This window comes from Phascolarctos cinereus, unplaced genomic scaffold, assembly GCF_003287225.1.
Source record: "Phascolarctos cinereus isolate Bilbo 61053 unplaced genomic scaffold, phaCin_HiC Scaffold_4;HRSCAF=312, whole genome shotgun sequence".
Lineage (NCBI taxonomy): Eukaryota > Metazoa > Chordata > Mammalia > Diprotodontia > Phascolarctidae > Phascolarctos > Phascolarctos cinereus.
In genome coordinates, this window is record NW_027555847.1 from 236,115,673 (window position 1) to 236,137,406 (window position 21,734).

The 21,734-nt window shown below is 37.9% G+C and overlaps 1 protein-coding gene across 17 annotated transcripts in view; it reads left to right on the forward strand.

Moving 5' to 3' along the window:
• Window positions 1–21,734, forward strand: part of SEMA4D (semaphorin 4D) — a 185,924-nt gene that overhangs the window by 42,847 nt on the left and 121,343 nt on the right. For 9 of the 17 annotated variants that reach the window (XR_002328805.2, XM_078152961.1, XM_021009554.2 and 6 more), the window contains exons 2-4: window positions 2,035–2,208; window positions 13,657–13,706; window positions 15,991–16,050. The exons of 1 other annotated variant lie outside the window; for it this stretch is intronic. The gene's annotated coding sequence lies outside the window, so the exon portion shown is untranslated. Of the gene's footprint in view, window positions 1–875; window positions 1,005–2,034; window positions 2,209–13,656; window positions 13,707–15,990; window positions 16,051–21,734 lie in introns of those variants that run through there. 7 more of the 17 variants (XM_078152964.1, XM_021009546.2, XM_021009548.2 and 4 more) reach the window with 3 other exon arrangements.

A 21,734-nucleotide genomic window follows, 5' to 3' on the forward strand; every position in this document is an offset into this window, starting at 1 on the left:
GCCCGGGGCCTGCGACCTAGTAAATTGTAGAAGTGTCGGGAGAAAAATTGACAGCGCCTGTTCCCACCCGGATAGGGAAAAGGGCACCTCTCACTCACTGAGCAGCCGCGACGGAGGGCGGTCCGACTGCCCCCCCACCTTTCCGCAGTGCGCCTGCGCGGATAGGCTGGCACGTCTTCAGCCTCCCCGCCCCCCTTCTCTCCGGCCATATTGTTATCTTCTGGTGGCCTCGGGAGAAGTGGCTCTAGGCCACAGCCCTTCCCGGCCACGGCCCTTCCCCACCCCGGTGCGGGAAAGCGAGCCAGGGCTGGGGACCCGCGTCTTTAAACCTCCCCTCCGGGACAGACTTGAGGAAAAGACGGATCATTTTTTTTCTGTCCCTGATCCCACAAGTAGTAGGGACCCGACCCGGCGTGGGGGTCCCCACCTTGCGCCGTCTAAGCCCTTGGGCGGGAGAGCCGGGCCCGGCACGGCGGCCTCACTGACCGCCGCAGCCCCGGAAGGTCCCTGGGCGGGCCCGGCCTGACTGGGCCTGAGACCCGGGGCACCCGAAGGCCTCGTTGGTTAAGGGACTTTACCAGAAGGCAGAAAACCTGGCGCTTCCGCGGCGTGGCCTCAGGGGCCAGTGACTGTGGGTCTGCGGGTCTACACTGACCCGCAGGGCCCCAGGCCCCAATTGCATACAGGCCATCCCTGCTGTGCACCCTACCTCCCACTCACTATTAAAAATTACCAGTGGTGTATTTTAAACCTTCGGGCACCTGTAGGTGCGCTTAATTATTGACCAGGTTATTTTACTTGGGAAAGTCATTTGAAGTACATACTTGGAGAATCATTTAGAGACCAATCTCATTTTCAACAAGTTAATTAGGGTTATTTTAGGTCTTTTGGGAAGATTGTTTTTTCCACTTTAAATTCAGACTTCTTCGTGTAAGCCATCTCTGAACTCTGTTAATTGGGAGTGACTTGTTCCCCTTACAGTACTACTTCTCTTGGGTGCTCAGGTATCTTTTTCTTTGTTAAATTATAGATTTTGTACTTGTTTTGTCCCTTTATGCTCTGTGAGGCCAAGAACTACGGCCTATCTAAATTTGGCATTTCTCCCAGCTCCTGGAACAATACTCTGTAAACAGGTGCTAATTATTGTCTGCTTTTCTCCCAACAGCCTAGGCCCAGAGAGGTTAAGCAATTCGTCAGGCAGCTAGAAAAGAGAGAATTTGAACTCGGCCTCTGACTCCAAGATCAATATACTGTATCCACAATAATCATGCTTGTTGTATTCATGGAGACTTATTAGGAGATGATTAATCCCTTGCCAGTTGTAAAAGATGCAACGTGCAGAATGTTAATATAGGTGTGAAAAGCAACTATTGTGATATAGGGTAACCCCAAAGTCTTGGTGCCTTTGTAAGCTATCAGCTTCAATTTAGCTAAGACTTTTGGGATACTTTGTATACTTAAAACTTTTCCACAATGGTTACTTCCGTATAATATCAAACATTTTAATAAGTATTAAATATGATTGATAATGTCTTCAGTTGGAATTTAATAGTCTAGCAAAATAGGTCTGCAGTATAGTATATTTTGGAAAGATCTATCTAAAAATAGTTAAAATTCTAAGTGCCGCTTCTAATTACACATTCTAATTACAAATTACAGTTTCTAATTACAAAACTTTAAACAAAAAGATTCATTCCATAAGAGATGAGGAAAATGAGATTTTACTGTAGTTGCTTTTTCATTTCTCTCCCCTGAAGGTTAACTGGTTTTAAAAGCCTATGCAGTTTACATAAAGGGCCGCTCTGCAGATGTGTTTTTATATTCTCAAGGAATCAGTGGAGCCAATATTGTATAATGCCCTAGCCTGATCAGAAGACCAGATTCTAATTCTCTCTTCGTTTTTTTAAATAGCTGTGTGACTTTGAGCAAGAACAATATTATCTTATATTTACTTACCTCTTTGTGTGTAAAAAGCATCATATGATCTTATTTGAATTGGGTAATAAACTAGAACTCTTATTATTCTCCTTATAGAGAGAGAACTGGGAGCACAGAGAGAAAACTTCTTGCTCAGATCAGTCAAGCATTATTTATTAAACACCTTCTATGTTCCGGGAACTGTGCTAGGCTGCGGGGATACAAATGCAAAGAATTAATTCCCACTCAAAACCAACTTACATTCTTGTGGAGGAGACAACAAGTATATATGTAAGTATATAAAGAGCAACAATCACAATAATATTTAAAGGGAGGGTACTAGTAGATTGTAGGAATCTGAAAAGGCTTTATGTAGAAACAGAAGCGTGACCTGCATCCGGAAGGAAAAGGGATTTTATGAGTCTGAGGTAAGGAGAGTACATTCTAGGTATGGAGCCCTATGAAAGATGAACTAGTACAAAGCCAGAGTTGGAATATCCTATGTGAGGAACAGAGAGAAGGCCTGTTGAGCTATATCTCAGTATGAGAGGGAAAGTAATTTCTTTGTGAATAGAGAGAAAGGGACAGATTTGAGAGATATGGAGGTAAAAATGGCAAGATTTGGAAAGGGATTAAATCTGTGAGGTGAAGAAGAGTGAGGAGTTAAAAGTAATGCTAAGGCTATGAGCCTGTGAGACCGAAAAGATGATGTTACAGAAAATAGTGAGTTTTGAAACAGGGAAGGGTTTGGGGGGGGAAGATAATAAGTTTTGTACATAATGAGTTTGAGATGTCTCTGAGACATCCAATTTAGTCAAAATCACATTGTTATTAAATTACTTAACCTTTTTTGGACTTCAGTTTCTTCATTTATAAAAGAAAGGAATTCTACTGAATGTTTTTGAAGTCCTTTCCAACAACTCAAAAAAATCCAATTATCTATAGTCAATTTAATTAAATGATAGAACTGATTGACTAGAAAATTGACATAAGAAGAAACAAGTTAACATTAATAGACATAATATTTGGTCTTTTCTGGACAAGATTAAGGTCAAATATGAAGTTGCTGATTTTTTTTCTATAAACTTAAAAGTTTTATAAATAAAGTGTTGTAGAGCATTGTGATTTTACTTTTGCTTTAAAAGAGATGGTTTGCAAATTGTAGCAGTTAATGAAATGAAAAAAGATTTTCTTAAATTCATAACTTAAATACTTTGATTTTAGAAATTACTTTTCTTTATAAAATTATTTATATGGGTAAGAGGACCTAGTTGTTGAGAGCCTCATTAGATTGCTATGTTAATTTAGGTAGTTTAGGATGCTTTAGACTAAATTTTCAGATTGTAGCTATATTTCTACGTTAATACAGTTTTAGAAAATACATAAAGGATGACTTTCAGTACAAAAGGTATTTCTGAGTTTGTGAAATTGAAATAATAGCCCATATCACCTTTTAAAATTTAGCTGATGATATCAGGCAATCAACAAGTATTTATTAATCATCTGCAGTGTGCCAGGATAAGTGCTGGGGGATATACAGATACAAAAAAATTAAACAATCTGCACTCCCAGTGAACTTATGGAAGACAAGTACATACAAATTATAGGTAACATAAATATAATGTTAATAAATACAAATATATTCAAAGAAGTTAACTACAAGGTAATTTGAGAGGAAGGACACTAGCAATGGAGGGATTAGTAATGGTTTCATTGAGAATATGATCCTTGAGTAGTATCTTAAAGGAAGAGAGAGACTCTGGGGTGGAGACAAGGAGGGAACGTATTCTAGGCAGGGCAGACAGCCAATGACCAATTCAGCTGGATTTCAGGGTGTGGGAGGGGAAGTAATACCCAGTGAGGCTGGAGAGATAGTTTGGGGTCAAGTTGTAAAGGGCTTTAAAAGCTACATGGAGCAGTTTATATTTTATTCCAGTGGGAATAGGAATCCACTAGAGTAATAATTGAGTAGTGGAGTGACATGGTCAGGTCTTTGCACGTGGAAAATCACTTTTCAGCAGTGTGGAGGATGGACTGGAGTAGAGAGAGTTTTGCAGCAGGAAGGCCAATTAGAGGCTATTTCAGTAATCTGAATGAGAGATGAGGACTTGAACTAAGGTTATCTGTGTGACTGGAGAGAAGGGCTCAGATATGGGAGATGTTGTGAAGGTAGATATGATAATATTTAATAACTGATTAGATATATAGGGTGAAGGAGAGTAAGGATTTAGGGATAACACTGAAGCTAGGAACCTATGAGACTGGATTGATGGTGTTACCTTTGACAGAAATAGAGGATTTTCAAAGAGAGGAGGAATTGGGAAGAAAGATGATGAGTTCAGTTTTGAACATGTTGAGTTTGAGATGTATCAGGGACATCTCATTTTGAAATATCTAGTAGGCAGAATAACTGTTCTAGAGATGATAGTTAAGTCCATGGGTGCCAATGAAGTTACTAATAGACTATCAATGGACAGTCGAAGAGGACCTATGACATATATCCCTGGGGAACCTGCATAGTTAGGAATGTGGAAGATGAGCAACCGAAAGAGACTGCTAAAAAGTAGACAAACTGGTAATCGGTAATCCAAGAGAGATGTATCACAAAAACCCAGACAGGAGAGGCTCTCTAAAGAATGACAACTGAGAAAATGCCATCAGATCTCTCCATGAAAGAGATAATTGGTAACTTTGGAGAAAGCAGTTAATATGGAAAGTAGTAGAGGCTGAGTTTGGCTTAAAAAGAGAAGAAATAAGACTATAGCTCACGGATATGATGGAACCAGAAAGCAAAGTGAAAAAAGAAAGAATCTGCCAGTCATGTCCTGGAAGAAATGCCAAAATGAAAACACCTAGGAGTGTTAAAACCAAAATTTTGAGATAAAGAAAAAAAAATACTGCAAGCAGCAAGAAAGAATTCAAGTACCAAGGAACCACAGTTATCATAAAGTTGTAAATTTGTTATTAATACTCCTCCTCCCCCCTCAATTCAATTGCTTTATCTTTGTGGATCAGAGTATGATGTTGAATTTGAGGGCCTGTTTTATTTACAATATTAAATTCCCCCCCAAATATGAAAACTTGAGGAGGAAATTTTGTTATAAGGTGAATTTGTATTTTTTTAATCACTAGGGGAAAATGGCATTTTTTTTCTTTTAGTTAACCTTTAAATTACTTTGGCACATGTATTATCCCTGAGGGGTCTTATGTTCTAGATTTGGCTCAAATGACCAGTTGGGTTACTGTAGTGCTAATTATGCCTCTGTTATGGCTGTCAAAAGATATAGAAACACTACTGATTAAGTATATACAGTGAAAGATACAGTAGTTATTGAATCTAATGATAGGTGGGTTTGGGGACAGTTTGACATGACTTTCCATGTCCCTTTTGGTTCCTCACAGAATTTAGTCATAGGATATGATAGCAGCCTATGCAAATAGTGTGGATCTCTCTACTTTAGGCGGCCTTTCCTGCCCCTCCTCCCATCCCACTATTCCTTTATGTCCCAAATTTTGGTTGCCTCATCAGTCTGGGGATTGCCTGGGGCATTGTTAAAAGCATGGTCAACTTGATTTTAGGTTTTGTGTGCCTAGAGACTTCTCCATTTTGCAATCTTGTTTTTTTGCAAAGTTTATTTCTGCTGTTTTGCCATCAACTCCTCATGGGAAAGTTACTTGATGTAAATTCTTTGAAGGAAGAGAGTTAGGAAGTTTTCTTTCCTTTTTAACTCATGCAGCACTCCAACCTCCTGTAATAAGATGGTGTGGGGAGAGGACCATAGGACTACCCAGAGTTTGCTCTCATCCCAGAGAGCCAAATCCTTTCAACATTGAGCCACATTTCCTGGAATCGAGTAACATATATGCTTAGTACTCATGGGGTATGATGTAGCTAGAGCAGACTTGGTAGGGGATGAGGTGGGGGTCAGGGAGGAAACACCCTACTATTTATTACTTCCTCCCATTATATGTGTTTGTTGTTGTTCAGTCATTTTTCAATGGTGTCTGAATCTTTGTGAGCCCATTTAGGGTTTTCTTGGCAAAGATACTAGAGCAGTTTGCTATTTCCTTCTCTAGCTCATTCTAGCTCATTTTATACATGAGGAAACTGAGGCAAACAGGGTTAAGTGACTTGCTCATGGTCACAGAGCTAGATAAATTTTCCTGACTCCAAGTCTAACACTCTATCCACTGTACCACCTAGCTGCCCCATTATGGGTATATTATTGTACTAATAATTATGTATATTATAAAACACAGAAATAGAAATTTTAAGATGATGAGATAAAAGAGAAATAATATCTGATTTTAGAGCTAATATGGTACCGCTGGAGCTTACTGAATAGGAAAGTGACATGGTCAGGCCTGCATTTTAGGAAAATTACATTAGCAACTTTTTGAAGGATAGGTTGGACAGGGGAGAAATTTGAAGCAGGGAGACCAATTAGGAAGCTATTGCAGTGATCCAGGTAAGAGGCAATGAGGCCCTGAACTAGAGTTAAGGCTATTCAAGTGGAGAGAAGGGATAGAACTGAGAGATGTTGAAGGTTAGAAGTACTCAGATTTGGCAACTGATTGGATATGTGGTGTCAGGGAAAGTGAGGCATCAAGGATAACTCCAGGGTTGAGATCTTGGTTGATCAGAAAGATGTTGGTACACTCATCAGAATAGGGAAGTTCAGCAAACGGATGTTGGGGGCAAGGTAACAAACTCTGTTTTGGGCAAGCTGTGTTTAAGATGTGTATATATATCCTGTATATCTAGTTTGAAATGATCACTAGACTTTGATGTGGTAGTGTGGGAGACACACACATACACACACACATTGGGGAGTCATCTGGGTAGAGATGATTTAGACAGCTAGGTGATGCAGTGGATAGAGTGTTGGGCCTGGAGACAGAAAGACCTAAGTTCAGATCCAGCCTTAGACACCTAATAGCTGTGTGACCCTGCAAGTTGTTTATTGCATCAGTTTCCTCATCTCATAAAATGGAGATAATAATGGCACCTAGCTCTCAGGCTTAATGTAAGATCAAATGAAATAATATTTGTAAAGCCCTTAGCACAGTGCCTTGCACATAGTAGGTGTTATGTAAGTGCTAGGGTTTTTGTTGTTGTTGTAAATAATAATGATAATAAACCCATGGGAGCTCAGGGATCACCAAGTGAAATTGTACAGAGAGAATCAGAAAAGGGTTTATGACACAGCCTTGGGGTACACCAACAGTTAGAGGGTAGCCATGATGCATCATGAAATGGAGAATGATCCGTCAAAGGAGACTAAGAAGTAGTGGTCAGATAGATAGGAGGAGAACTAAGGCTGAGCAGTATTTAAGACAACCCAGAGAGGAGAAGGTAAAGGTCCAGTAGGAGAGAGTGGTTATTAGTGTCAGATATTACAAAGAAGTCAATGAAGATTGAGAAAAGACCACTAGATGTGGCAATTAAGGGATTATTGATAACTTTGAAGAGTCAGTTCCAGTTGAGTATGTCATTAAGGCTAAGGAGGCCATTAAAATCTGAGAGGCTGGAAAAGTAATGGTACCCAACCACCCTCCACAACAGTAGGGAAAGAGTGTAGGGAAAGGAAAGTACAGCAGGGAAGTTTGAAGGGGTGGGGTAGATTTGGTGAGAGGTGTGTGGGAAGTAATGTAATTACTACTCATGCATTTCTGTTCATCCTGTGCTACCATTGTTCCTTACTGAAAAATGAAAAAGGTGAGGTGAGAAAGGGATTGCTCACTGCAGGAGCTCCAGAGCTATATAATGGAGGGACAGGGTATGGGGGGATCAGCACAGGAATTTTCCTGTCCTGCTGGGTCAGGTTAGGTTGTAACTTCTCTGAAGGGTTTAAGATGTTACAACCACTGAAGGCCAGATTTGAGAGGAGTGAAGTAGATTCTCCTCACCTGGAAATAGGTTGGAAATTCCCAGATTGCCTTCCCAAAGGCTTCGTAGAGCCTCCTCTTCAGATTGAGTTCTATAGGGGTTTAGCCCCCTCCCTTCTTTTCTTCCCACTCTCCCTCTTTATCTTTCAAGGTCTGGATCACCTCTTATGGGGAGATTAGTGCCACTGGAGCTGATTGGGGCTGCTTACAACCCCCAAACCTCTTTTAACTGGGTAATTACTAAATCTCTTGAATGATTCTAAGCTGTTCAAGCTCTCTTCCAAAATATTCAGCTTCCTGGAATTGCTCAGTGCCGGCTCTCTGCCCTTTCAGAACTGTAACAATCTGGGACGGCCTCCCTGTCACTCCTCATATTCCCTTTGGATTTCAGTCTCTTCTAAATTGCCAACATACCCACCCATCTCAGCAGTGGGGCCTCTTCCAACTCTTCTCCCAAAACTTTGAAGTTGGGTTCCATCAATTGACAAGCATTTGTTGAACTTCTATTATGTGTTAGGCATAGTGCAAGGTGCTGGGGATACAAATAAAAAAATAAAATAGTTTTTCTCAAGGAGCTGAGATTTTATCAGGGGAGACACATAAGATGATATATCAAGAACTAGACAGGATTTCAGAGCTCGTCTAGTTGAAACACTGACTACTTTGAGCCCACTCCCTGAAAGCTGGATATGTTACATCTCGTCCCACCCCTAGGGTTCTTTGATGCCCTCAAGGCTGTTTGAGGAATCTAAGCTCTGCCATTGGCTCTAGCTCCTACCAGTGGTGTCCCCGAATTGTAGGGGTAGGTTTCCTGCCCTCCAGTTCCATTTAACCACTATCATCACTCAGATTAGTTTTTACAAAGGAATATTTACTTCAAAGGTATAATATCAAATCTACAAACATACTCTCCCAGTGGGAGGGGGAAGTATAATCTCCCCCTGTACCATCTTGTATTCTGGGGAGGGCAAGGGAATTAAGTTTATAGTTTGGATCATTTCCTTTATAACTTAGTTCCAAGCTCCAAGTCCAAAATCCTTCATTGGGCTCAAATCCCAAGTATCCTCTTGGCTTCTCTGTTGGGCTGGCTGGCTGCAATATTCTACCTGGAATCCTAGCTCTGAGGTCAAAATGGCTTCATTTCCTGACAAACAGAACCCCAGGTTCATTTCTCAGTGCTGTGGACCCAAAAGAGAAGGGGAAGAAATAAGCTCTTTTCCATTTATTGGTTCAGTTCATGGTGTCCCGCTGCCTTCATCCTGCTACTTGGTTTCTGTTGCAACAGCTTGTGTAAAATTGTGAGGGTCTTGACAAGTCAACAACTTCTACATCCCCCAAGATCACTTTTGTCTTCTAAATGCTAGATGCCACATCAGTTTAGAGATTGCTGAGGCAATTGTCAAAAACACAGGGGCATTATGTCTCTGGAGTCTCCCCTATTTTACAATCTTTTTTCTTTTACATAGTTAATTTTCCATGGTGCTGCTGCCCTAGGGGTACTTCCGTATTCCAATTCTGTGTAAACAACTGGGCTTAGAGGGGTTCACAGCAGGACCTGGCTATTAGCCCAGTACAACAGGAGAAAGCCAGCAAGTGTTCCACAAATATGACAGTGTCCTGTGCTCTGCTTCAGTATCTTCACATAATTTTGCAAAGAGCCTTGCTTTTAATGGACCATTTTAAATAAAATTGATTACTCTTATAACAACTTGAAAACCTATGTGTCCCCTTAATCATATTTCTTATTAGAAGAGCATTATGCTTTCAATGTGTCCAAATTGTACAAGGAACCATATTTTTAACTAGTGTTTTTAGACCTGTGATTTGTTCTGAAATTGACTAAGCTCTTTTAATGCAAGGTCAAGTACAGTTTTCCCATCTGACATCATTTTAAAAAGCCTGTCATTTATATTGAAGTTTTCTCTTGACATGGCATTGCTGTAGATCAGAGCATTATAGTATAATGAAAAAAAAATCGGTCACTATCCTCCAATGCTCTCAGAGTATAACCGACAAATATATGTTCAAGAGCTTACAAAGTGGAATGTGAACACCCCACACAATGTCACATGTAGGAACTCTCACTCTTAGGTGTGTGAGACACTCCACTTCTCTAGCACTGGGCTCACTTATCCAACCTACTGTCACATTAGCATGTCTGAAGTTCCCAGAGATAATGCCAACACCACGCAGTTACATTCAAATTCTCACAGGGTCCTAAAGGTAATCCTGTTAGGGGAAATTCATAGCCAATACTCACTATTCTAGCTCTTGAGCCACATCCAATTATTTTTCCGTTTGTACAACCAGACACAATAATGACACTTGGATCTTATACATTGCCATTTATATAATAATAAAATAAATGAAATAAGAATATGAATACTAATAAATACATAAATAATGAGATGTAATGATGCACACATAAACTAAGATCATATTCTTCCACCAGAGGATGGTGAAGAGTGGACATGCACTTGTAAGGAACCTGGCATAGAGATATATACGGAAGACAATTCATATTGAGAATAACACAATTCTAGACAGCGGGCTTCAATGGTATTGGTCTTTTTTTTGGAACACCTATGTTGCATGAAACTGCTTCTCTGCTCACTGCTTAAATGTTGATCCTCACCCCTCTTCAACTAGGGAAATCCTCTTCTCTACTTAACATATATAGCCTTTATCAGTTCTTTCAATTAACATCACCCTTAATAGGGAGTTTAGAGAGAGTTAGTACCAAATATGAATGGCAGTTTTCTTTAAGCTAAAGAATTGTGAACCTCATAAAACTGGTGATCTCTGGGATATACAGATCATCTCAGCTAGTTAATTCTTCACCTGGATGCTGCACTGTCCAATCAGTGTTAGTGTCAGGAACTGATACAATTAAAAAATCATTATTTAAGACATCTCACTAGGATACCAGATGCAAAATCCTTTCTGCTCTTCCTTCTCAAGCCAGAGGTGGCAGCAGAGAGCAACAAGGCCTTGTGAAAAACTTCATGGTTCTGCAGCTCCAGGTGGCAAAAGCTTTCACAGGAACTCTTGGACAGTGAGGTCTTTTCTCTTTGATCAATAAGGAATCACCCAGCTGAAGTTCTCCAGTTCTCTAACTGCCCCAGCCCAAAATGATCCGCTTTTTGGCTCCACCTGTTGCATCTTCAACTCAGGTTCCTCTTCTGCTGCTTTCTTGTGTGACAATCTTGTTCTTGCTATGATTGTCTTTAGTGGCTTAAGTGATAGCCTTCTGATTCTCAAAGGGCTTACTTTTTGCTTAAAAAGTCACAACTCCCCAGTTTTTTCCTACCGAATTGATAGTCTTAAAATCAAAGCCCAGTCTCCAAATGTTTATATTTCTCATTTTGTTGTTTTAATCTCTTTAGCTATAAAATATGCAGATGCAAATTAGCTACCATTACATTATCATGCTTTGCAGCTCTTTGAAGTATATCCTTGAAATGGTTTTCTTCATACTCTCATTTTTAATAAATCAAAGCTATTTCTCTGCCTTTTTGTAACACATGTTTCTACAAGCAAGGCATCACTCCACATTGTTTACAAGTTCTGAGTCTTCTGCCCTACATTATAACCTCCAAAATGATCCAGAACTCATGTGAAAGTTTTTTCTTACATATATATTCATCAGTGTACATGAAAATAAAGTACAGTACTACACATATGTAGCATCAAGATATTCATCCATAACATTGGCAGTGTTAAACTGGCTCACAACCTTTAACAATTAATCTAAATATTTTCTTTTGTTAAAAAACAAAAACAATGTTTTCTGCCTTTTTCATTATTAACAGTTCCTTATGAAAAGGGCCTCAAAGAAACGGTGTATCTTACAATAAAGGTACTTTGAAAGCACCTCAGAGGACATGCAGTTCAACCCTTTCATTATAGATGAGGAAACTGAGACACGAAACAAGTAACTTGCCCACAGTCACATAGCTTGTAAGTTTCTGAGATGGCAATTGAACCAGGCCTTCATGACCCTGATCCCAGTAAGCTGTTCATTATACCATATTGTACTCAATAGGTTTGCATTTTAACTATGTCAACGGTTTCTTTAACTACTTGCAGTATGAAATATAAAGACTTTAATTTCTCAATTGATTATAAAGTCATCAGACACAGGCAGTTTTTGTTCCCATCACATTAATCTACACATGGAACCATTCAAAGCTGTTTTATTTATGATTCACTAAGTACCAGTTTGACCATATCAATAGTTACATGTAGTAACCAATATTTCTCCCAAGGAATGAGGCTTTTTTACATTTATCACTTCTACAAGAAACCTTATATGATATGAGGCATCCTTTTGATGTCACTGAGGTGGCTTTTTAAGACATTTGTTTCACTTGTTCAAAGCATCTAATTTTCTTTGGAAAAATTATCTTGCCATCTTAATCTACATGTACACTTTATGTTTCTGTATTTCCCCAATTAAATGGTCTCTGTTTTCTTTGTACCAGTTTTAGCTATTTCAGTGGACTTTTTCAAATTGGTCATGTATTTGCCTATCACAAAGGGCTATTTCTCTTTAGGAAAAATTAAGGACAATTTAATTGTTGAAAATTCCAAATGATTATCTATATTCTCGTTCTTGAATTATTCCCCATTTTTTAAAACCTAAGGTGTTTTTTTAAGGGTTTTTTGAGACCAAGCTAACATATTGTGCTTACCAAAATGAGTAATAATGAGAAATACAGCAGATATTGTGGTACTTTAAACTTCCACACAAAGAAGGTTTAATTTTGAATTTATATCCCTCACACTCAAGGACAGCAAGCAATTCATTTGTCATGAACATATGCTGACAGATTTTGATAGTGACAGATTGTGCCTCCTCCCCTTGCTCAAATTTGACCTTGTTTGCAAATACCATATTAAATAATCACTGCACTGCATTCACTGTCAGAACAAATTCTCAGTGTTAATCTCGCTTTTGTTGTCTTTGATTTGAACTTTGTTTTCATTGAAAACAATGCACATATTTATGTGGGAGCTGTACTAAGAAATATCCAACAGTTTTGGCCAAGGCTTCATGCCTCTCAGTATCTTGCATCCTCTCTTCCCCACTGCCTCTTTGCCCCAGCCTGCAAAAGGGGGCACACTCCACAGTTTGGAGAACTGACTTAGATATTTTACAGTAGCTACCTTCCAAATCCTACTGCTCTTCTATGTGCTAGTTTTACATCATAGAAACAGCCACGGTTGATTTAGGTGTGTACAATTAAAGGAACCTCGTTAATTCATAATTACAAAGAGTATTAGCAAAATGTATTTGAAAAACATTGCAAATTTATTCTTGGTTAGTAAATAATCATCCCTTAATAGATCTGTAAGTTTTGAAATTTTATACTTAGATTTTTTTCTTTAAGCAGGGCACATTAGTATACTGTTGCATGAAACTCGTTTCAGTAACAACCATGAGAACCTACAATCGTAATATTATTAACATCAACATTATTTTGTTAATTTATACTTCTAAATGAGGGACCTTGTTAAAATGTTTTTGGTGAAATTTTCCTTAGTTTACATTATGAGTCATTTGTTGAAAGTAAAATTTAATGGTAATAATAGTATTTATACAATTCCTTTCATGCGTATACTTAAATATAGAGATGTGGAACAGTGGAAAAGAACCTTAATTGTAGTCAGAGGACATGGGTTTAAATCTTACCTCTTATGATTGTTATGTGACTTTAGTCAAGTCACTTAATCTCACTGGACCTCAATTTCCTCACTGTAAAATAAAGGGATTGCATTAGATGGCTTCTGAGGTCCCTTCTAGCTCAAAGTCTATGATCTAATGATTTACTTATATCATCAACACAGAACCTCTCCTGATGCATTCCATGACCAAATGATATAGAGGTTGAGAAGAGGTGAGTAAACAAAATTGGACATTAACATCTTTTTAAAAAATATATATGTGTGTGTGTGTGTGTGTGTGTATTTTAATTAACTTGACAATCATTAAAAAGATGAACACTTCAAAATGCAAAGGGTAGAAAAAGAGGATTGTATAGGAATCTACCATGTATAGCTTAGGCTTTTTTTTTTTAACTAAACATCAATTTTAACTGGGTGCTACCTTTCTGCTTCCCCTTCTGAACTTGCTTCTGTTCTCTTCTTTATATATTTATGTTTCATTGGTAGCCTTTTTTATTAGTCTCTATCCTCAATTTCCACCAAAAACACTTCTCTGTACCTGAATAAAAGCCCTCTCTTATAACAGAAGGGATAATCAAGAAAAATAGATTTATGTTGTATTGACTGTATTATTCATTCTATAGACCTCCAGTCACTTCACTTCTCTGCCAGCAAATGGGCAACATGCTTCATTATCTATCTTCCGGGTTAGTCATTGCATTGATCAGAGTTCTTAAGTCTTTGAAAGTTGTAATTAATGTATAAATTATTGTCCTGGTTTTGCTTACTTAACTCTGTCTCAGTTCACACAAGTATTCCCAGGTTTCTGTGAAACTGGGCCCTTTCATGATTTTTATGGCACAATTATATTCTGTTATATTCATATACTATAATTCAGCCATCCTCTAATTGATGGACATTCACTTTGCTTCTAGTTCTTTACTAAAACAAAATAAGTGCTGCCATAGATATTTTTATACATACTGATTATTTTCCATTTGTTTTTGATCTGTTTGGAATTGTGGTATCACTAGGTCAAAGGATGTGTACAGATTAGTGACTTTTTGGTTATAATTCCAAATTGTTTTCCAGAACAGCTGTCTCACTCTATGGGTCTGCCAACAATATGTCAACGTGCCTCCCACCACCCCGCCAATAACTGTCTTTTTCCTTATCATCTATGCCAATCTAATAGATATAAAGTAAAAAAATCAAAGTTGTTTTGATAGTGATTTATAGTATTTTTCATGTGATTGTTGATACCTTACATATCTTTTAAGAATTCACCTTTCAGCATTTAGCTATTGAGGAATGACTTTTGTTTATATATATTTTTTAATCAGTTCCATATATATCTTGGTTATTAGACCCATATCAGAGAAATTTATTGAAAAGGTTTTTTTTCCCAATTAACTTTTCTAATTCTGATTTGATTTTGTTTGTGTAAAAGCTTTTTAATTTTATGTAATCAAAATTATCTATTTTATCTTCTGTTATATTCTCTGTCTCTCTCATTTATGGTAGCAAAAGGTATGTACTTCCCTACTTTTCTAATTTGTTTATTTGACCTTTATATATAGGTCATGTATCCACATGGAGATCACTGTGCTATACTGTTTGAGATTTTGCATGACAGTTTATCAATGAATGTTACAAGGCCAAAAAGAGAAGTGAGAGCATTTTTTCAATTAATGTTACAAGTTCAAGCTATGACATGACTGAAAGAGGAAAGAGAGACATTATCACAAATGATAAACCTCTGAGTTGATCATTTGACCAATTGGCCTTATTTATAGCTTCAAAAACACCTGCCCTTAGCCAAAAGGCCAAGTGCTGTTTGAAATTTTGGCATAAGGCTCATTTCTCTCAGACTGCTTTCCAGAAATTACAGTCTGTTTAAATGCTTTTAGATGAACTCTAAAAATAGGTGCCACATTTGCTTTTGTTATTTGGTATTGTTTTTAAATTTTAATTTGTTTTAATTAACAAAAATATACTTTCCCCACCTCTTCTTTCCACCATTGGAAAAAAAAATAGAAAAACACAATCCTTGTAAGAAAGACTCATAATCAAACAAAATTTTTTTAAAAATTCCTGAATCAGCTATTCCTGAAATAAATAAATAAATATATATATATATATGTATAGATATATATATATCTACATATATATATATCTCTTTCTGCCCTTTTAGTTCATCACTTCTCTGTCTGGTTATGTAGCATGCTTCATCACTGGTCTTCTGGAAATAGAACTGATCACTGTTTTAATGAGTTTCTGAGTCTTTTTGAGACTCAGTTGGCAGGGCCAATTAAATATATGTATTTATTTGCTTTATATCATCTCATCTCATCTACAACACCCCTGATTAAAAGTTTTCCTTTCAGAAATGTATTTATGTAAAAGTAATATAAAAAGTCTTTATCAGCCTTGCTGTTATATAGTAGAGATTATTAATCTTTTTTTTCTAGTAGCATTCGTTCAAAGGTGAAATCTCATTTTCTATTGTTATTTCAGACTCTACCTATTCTAGTGAGTAAGAAGAAGCATATCCTTATATCTGGATTTGATCACTAGGTAAGTAAAGAAATAGACCTACAAAATTATAGCATTTTGGTTTGTTTAGAAATCAACTCTTGGGGCAGCTAGAGGCTCAGTGGATAAAGCTTCCAGCCTTGGAGTCAGGAGGACCTGAGTTCAAATCTGGCCTCAGACACTTGACACCAACTAGCTGTGTGACCCTGGGCAAGTCACTTAACCCCAATTGTCTCCAAAAATAAAAAAGAAGAAATCAACTCTTAACTTTCTCAATGTCTTAATCATTATTTGACCAAAGAATCAGCAAATATTAAGGTATTCCTTTGTTGTTGTTCAGTCATTTTCAGTTGTGATTGACTTCATGACTCCATTTAGGCTTTTCTTGGCAAGATACTGGAATGGTTTGTCATTTCCTTCTCCCGCTCACTTTACAAAGGAGGAAACTAGGGCAAAAAGGGTTAAATGACTTGCCCAGGGTCACACAGCTAGTAAATGCATAAGCACTATTTTAGACATCTTTGTATATATTATATAATTAAGGAAATAGTATTATTAGCTCTTATTTAGGTTTCTTATGTGAAAAGTAAGAAGTGGGCCTACCTTTGAGTCAAAGAAGTATTTATTGGATACTTGAAAAGAGATGTATCTGTTACATACATGCACACACACACACACACACACACACACACACACACACACACACACCCCTCACTTGTTGGAAGACTATCAACATAACAAGATCATTTTACAATAAAACAATGACAGTACCTCCTCTGTGGCATTGTAAAGATACCGGGTGCTTTTCAGTCCAGAGAAGTGGTCCATTTGTCCTATATCTAAAGATACGTTTACCTTTGCATTAGTAGGGTTGTTACGGACATGTGCTGCACAGGTCAGTGATTACCAACTAAATGGTTTTACCAGGCTGTTGTTAACTAATTAATGTTCTGTTGGAGACAGTACTCAAGTAGTCCCTTTGAATACTGCATTTTACTCATCTGGTGGCTCTGTTTATGTCTGTTACAATGTTAAGTCTGAACATTCTTGGTGGAGCAGCACCATTCAGTCAGCTGAATTTCTGATATTAGAGCTATCCTCTGAATGAGTGTGTGAGGTATCTGATTGAGAGTCCTACTTTGGCCAAACTGTATAGGAAGTGAGAACGAACAGCAATGTTGACACACCCACCCCCCGCCAGAAGAAATACAAAACTACGTCTCCTTTCATTCTTTGCAAAGGCCAGGCACTATGGGTATGGAACATTGGATATACTATCAGACTTGAAGTATAGGTTAATTTTTGCTGAATTGCTTGTATTTCTCTTTTTAATTTGTTACATGGAATCATTCTCTGGAGGAGAGAGAGATAAAAACATACATGTTCACAGAGAGACATATACATATGTGCACAGGTATACATGTATATATACATATATTCAATTAAAATGTTTAAAATTAACAAAAAATATCTATTTTCTTACCCTCTCACCTCCTCCATTTAAAAATAAAAGGAAACAAAACCCTTCAAACAGGCTTAGTCAAGCAAAACGAAGCAAATCCCCAAATCAGCCTTGTCCAAGAAATATGTTTCAATCTGCACCTTGAATCCATCACCTTTCTGTCAGGAGGTGGGTAGCATAGTTCATCTTGGATCCTCTGAATTATGGTTGGTCATTGTGTTGAGCAGAGTTCTTAAGTCTTTCAGAGTTCATTCTAGAGGACCAAAGATGAACCATACTACCAATCTCCTTCCAGACAGGTGATGAACTTAAAATCTAGAAAGAAACATATATATTTGGACATAGATGGTGTAGAAATTTGTTCTGCTAGACTGTGTGTACTTAACAGCAGGGTTTTGTTTTGTTGTTTTTGTTTTTTATTATTCTGTTGGGCAGGATAGAGGGAATGGGAGGGAGAGATAATAAACACTTTTAAAAACAGACAAATAAAATGAAAACTTTCAGAGTTACTTGTCATCTCTAAACAATGTAGTTATTATATAAATTGTTTTCCTGGTTCTGCATACTTCATTCTATATCCATTCATACAGATCTTCTAGGTTTCTCTGAAACCATAATCTTCCTCATTTCTACAGCACAATAGTATTCGTGTACTATTTATATACCATAACTGTTTAAGCCATTCCCTAGTTTATAGGCATCTCCTCAATTTCCAATTCTTTGCCACTACAAAGAATAGCTAAAATATTTTTGCACATATGGCTTCCTTTCCTCTTTCCCTGATCTCTTTGAGCTACACACCTAGTAGTGATATCACTGGATCAAAGGGGATGGACAATTTAATAATATTGAGGGAATAGTTCCAAATGTCTTTTCAAAATGGCTAGAGCAGTTCACAGCCCCACCAACAGTACATTAATATTCTGTTTTCCTGTAACCAACATTTGTCATATTCCTCTTTTGTCAACTGTAACAATCTGATAAATGTAAAGTATAACCTGAGAGTTGCTTCAATTTGCATTTCTCTTATTATTAGTGAGGACAGCTAGATGGTATAGTATATAGAGTGCTGGACCTGTATCTGAGTTCAAATCCAGCTTCAGACACTTACTAGCTGTATGACCTTGGGCCAGTCATTTAACCCTGTTTTCCTCAGTTTCCTCATCTATAAAATGAACTCAAGAAGGAAATGGCAAACTGCTCCAGTATCTTTGCCAAGAAACCCCCGAAAGTGTTCATGAAGAGTCAAACATGAATGAAAATTACTGAAAAACAACAATAATTATTAGTGATTTGGAACATTTTTCTTTCCTATGGCTCTGAACATATTGGATTTCTTCCTCTGAAAACTGCCTGTTCACATTCTTTTACTATTTTTCAGTTGAGGAATGGCTCTGATTCTTATATATTTGAATCCATTGCTCATATAACTTGGAAAAGAGATCTTTATCAGAGAAACTTGCCACAGATTTTTTTCCCCCAGTTACCTGCTTCTCTTCTAATTTTAGCTGCATTGGTTTTCTGTTTGTGCAGAAACTTCAATTTTATATAATCTTAATCGTCCTTTTTATCTTCTGTGATCCTCTCTATCCTTTGGTCATGAACTCTTCCCCTATCCATAGATCAGTAAGGTAATTTCTTCCCTACTCCCCTAATTTATTTATGATATCACCCTTCATATTTCAGTCAGGTTCCTATTTGGAGCTAATATTGGTAAACAGTGTGAGATGTTGGTCTGTACCTAATTTCTGTGAGCCTGCTTTCCACTTTTTTCCAGTAGTTTTTGTTGATAATGAGTCTTTATCCCAATAACCGAAGTCTTTGGGTTTATTAAATATTAGGCTACTATGTTCTTTTGCTTCTGTAAATAGTATTCCTGATCTTCTTCACTGATCAAACTCTCTTTCTTAACCATTACTAAGTTGTCTTGATGATCACTGTTTTTGTAGTATAGTGTGAGGTCTGGTACTACTAGGATGCCTTCCTTCCCATTTTTTCCCATTATTTCCCTTGTGATTATTGACCTTCTATTGCTCCAGATGAATTTTGTCATTATTTTCTTCTGACTATAAAGTAATTCTTTGGTAATGTGATTAGTATGACACTGAGGAATATATTTTGAAGTGGAACTAATGTAAAACTGAAAGATACTGTTGATTTTTTAAAATAAATTATAGCAATAGAAGAATGTATCTGACAAGCTGGAGAGTAATGGAAAAAGTTTTACCCGCCCAATACAGTAGAGTTTACAGTCTTGTGGAGAAGAGAAGACTAATACTTATAAAATGATAGTGAATAGTTCAAGACTCTACAGAAATTACTGATGATTTGTATGTTTCAGGCTCTTTGCTCCACAAGTTAGAGAACAGTGAAAGCAGGAGAAATTTTCATGTAGGTGGTAGGACATGAATGTGGTCTTTAAGAACAGTTAGGATTTATATAAACAAGGGATAAAAGAAATACATTCTAACTGAGAACAGAGCAGCAAAGTAAAGACATCAGTCTGTAATGCACATTTATTCATTCATTCATTCATTCATTCATTCATTCATTCATTCATTCATTTATCTATTTATTTATTTGCATTCTGTCTTCTCTTGCACAGAGGGAAACACATGGGTGATTTTTCCCAGTTACAAGATTACACAGGAATCGTGAATGAAAAGTGTAGTCTTTTAAGTAGTTATCACATACCTCACTCATTGGCAAGAGCCAGTTCACTTGGCCCCACTCCCTCTAGGCCATACAATATTGGGCTCCAGTATAGGGGAAGGGGAGAAAGGAATATGAAAGATCTTTCTACTCTAGTTTTAGACCTCATCATATCAGCTCCCCTTAACAAAAACTCTTGTGTTACCTTGTGAGAAAGGAAGATGTCGCCTGGCAGGTTACAGTCTGCTACAGAGTTGAACAAAGTCATCATGCCCATTTCTGCAGTTGTCCTGATCTTGTCAGTGTTGTATACCAGGTAGGCCCAGGCCCAGGGCAAAAAGTATGGTGTTATCAACTCTGTCCATTTTTCCCCCATTCCAAGAATGAGACTAGTCAAGAGCGATGTGCTTTCACTTGGGAGGAAATCCAATATACCTTTACCATCTTTCCCCAGGTGTACTTGAATTCTCCTTCATATTGCCATATGGTGGGCAGAGATCTGAAAAATGCTTTCCTTCCTCAGGGCACTGGTGTACACCGTTACATTGATAATATAATTGGATGGTTTCAGTAATTCAGAGGGTTTCCATTTGGTCCAACCAGCAGTCATAGAGGTTGCTGAAATGGCCTGCACAGATACTGAATGTATAATATCCCTTCCCTTCATGGTCTACTTCTGTAGTTTTCCTGAATGATCCAATCGAGGCAGTGACTTTAGAGGGTGACTTGGGCTTAGATAGCGCTGAAGTGCCCCTTGTGCCATAGTACTGAATTTCCCTGTACAGTTTTACAAGCACAACCATAGGTTGGCCATTTGTTGCTTTCTTAACAACCTCAGATTCCAGGTCCATATCCAAAGCTCCATTCAGGAAAGGGTATCATCATTTTCTGCCTACCTGGCAGGATAGTGGGTGTAGATCTATCTTCTAACACCCTCAGAGCACCCATTTGTAGTCACTGCTATATTTGCCCTGATATCCACTGCCATCCCAGTTTCCTGCTCAGATCAGCCCACTCCTGTAGAATTATGTGTCTCATAGTTAAAGTTTGAAGCCATTGGGGTGGAGTTCCACCCAGGAGGCAAGGTCTAGGGTGAGGCAGGTCTTAGGGAAGCTGAATAAATCCAATCAATCAAAACTATTTCCTTTAGAAACCTCACTTCTTCCCTTTCAGATCTTTATCAAGGTGATGACTGCAATGGGGATTCATCTTTATGGGGCCAGATGCAAATAACTCGACTTCTCAGCCACCTAAAAAGGGATGAAGAGTATTCCCATCTGTAGGCTTTAATAAACCTAGCAGACTCTGTAAAAATATGTTTTTAGAGAGCTCCTCTGCCCTATAGAAGAGTGGCTCAGTATTGGCTCCATTAGACCATGCCCTCAGTAGCCATTACTGTAATGACTCATTAGATTTCTGTTTAAACTTCTCTTGCAACTACCTAAGCTTCTTGGTGGAGAAGGCCTGCCCATCCCCTGTTCCCTTAATACAGTGAGTCATCCCATTCCCAGTAGCAATAATAGGATAAGCCTGGAACTTTCTTGCCACAGATGGGAATTCCCAAATCTTTACTTCTCGTCCACTTTGATATCTCATTACTTTCATCTTAACA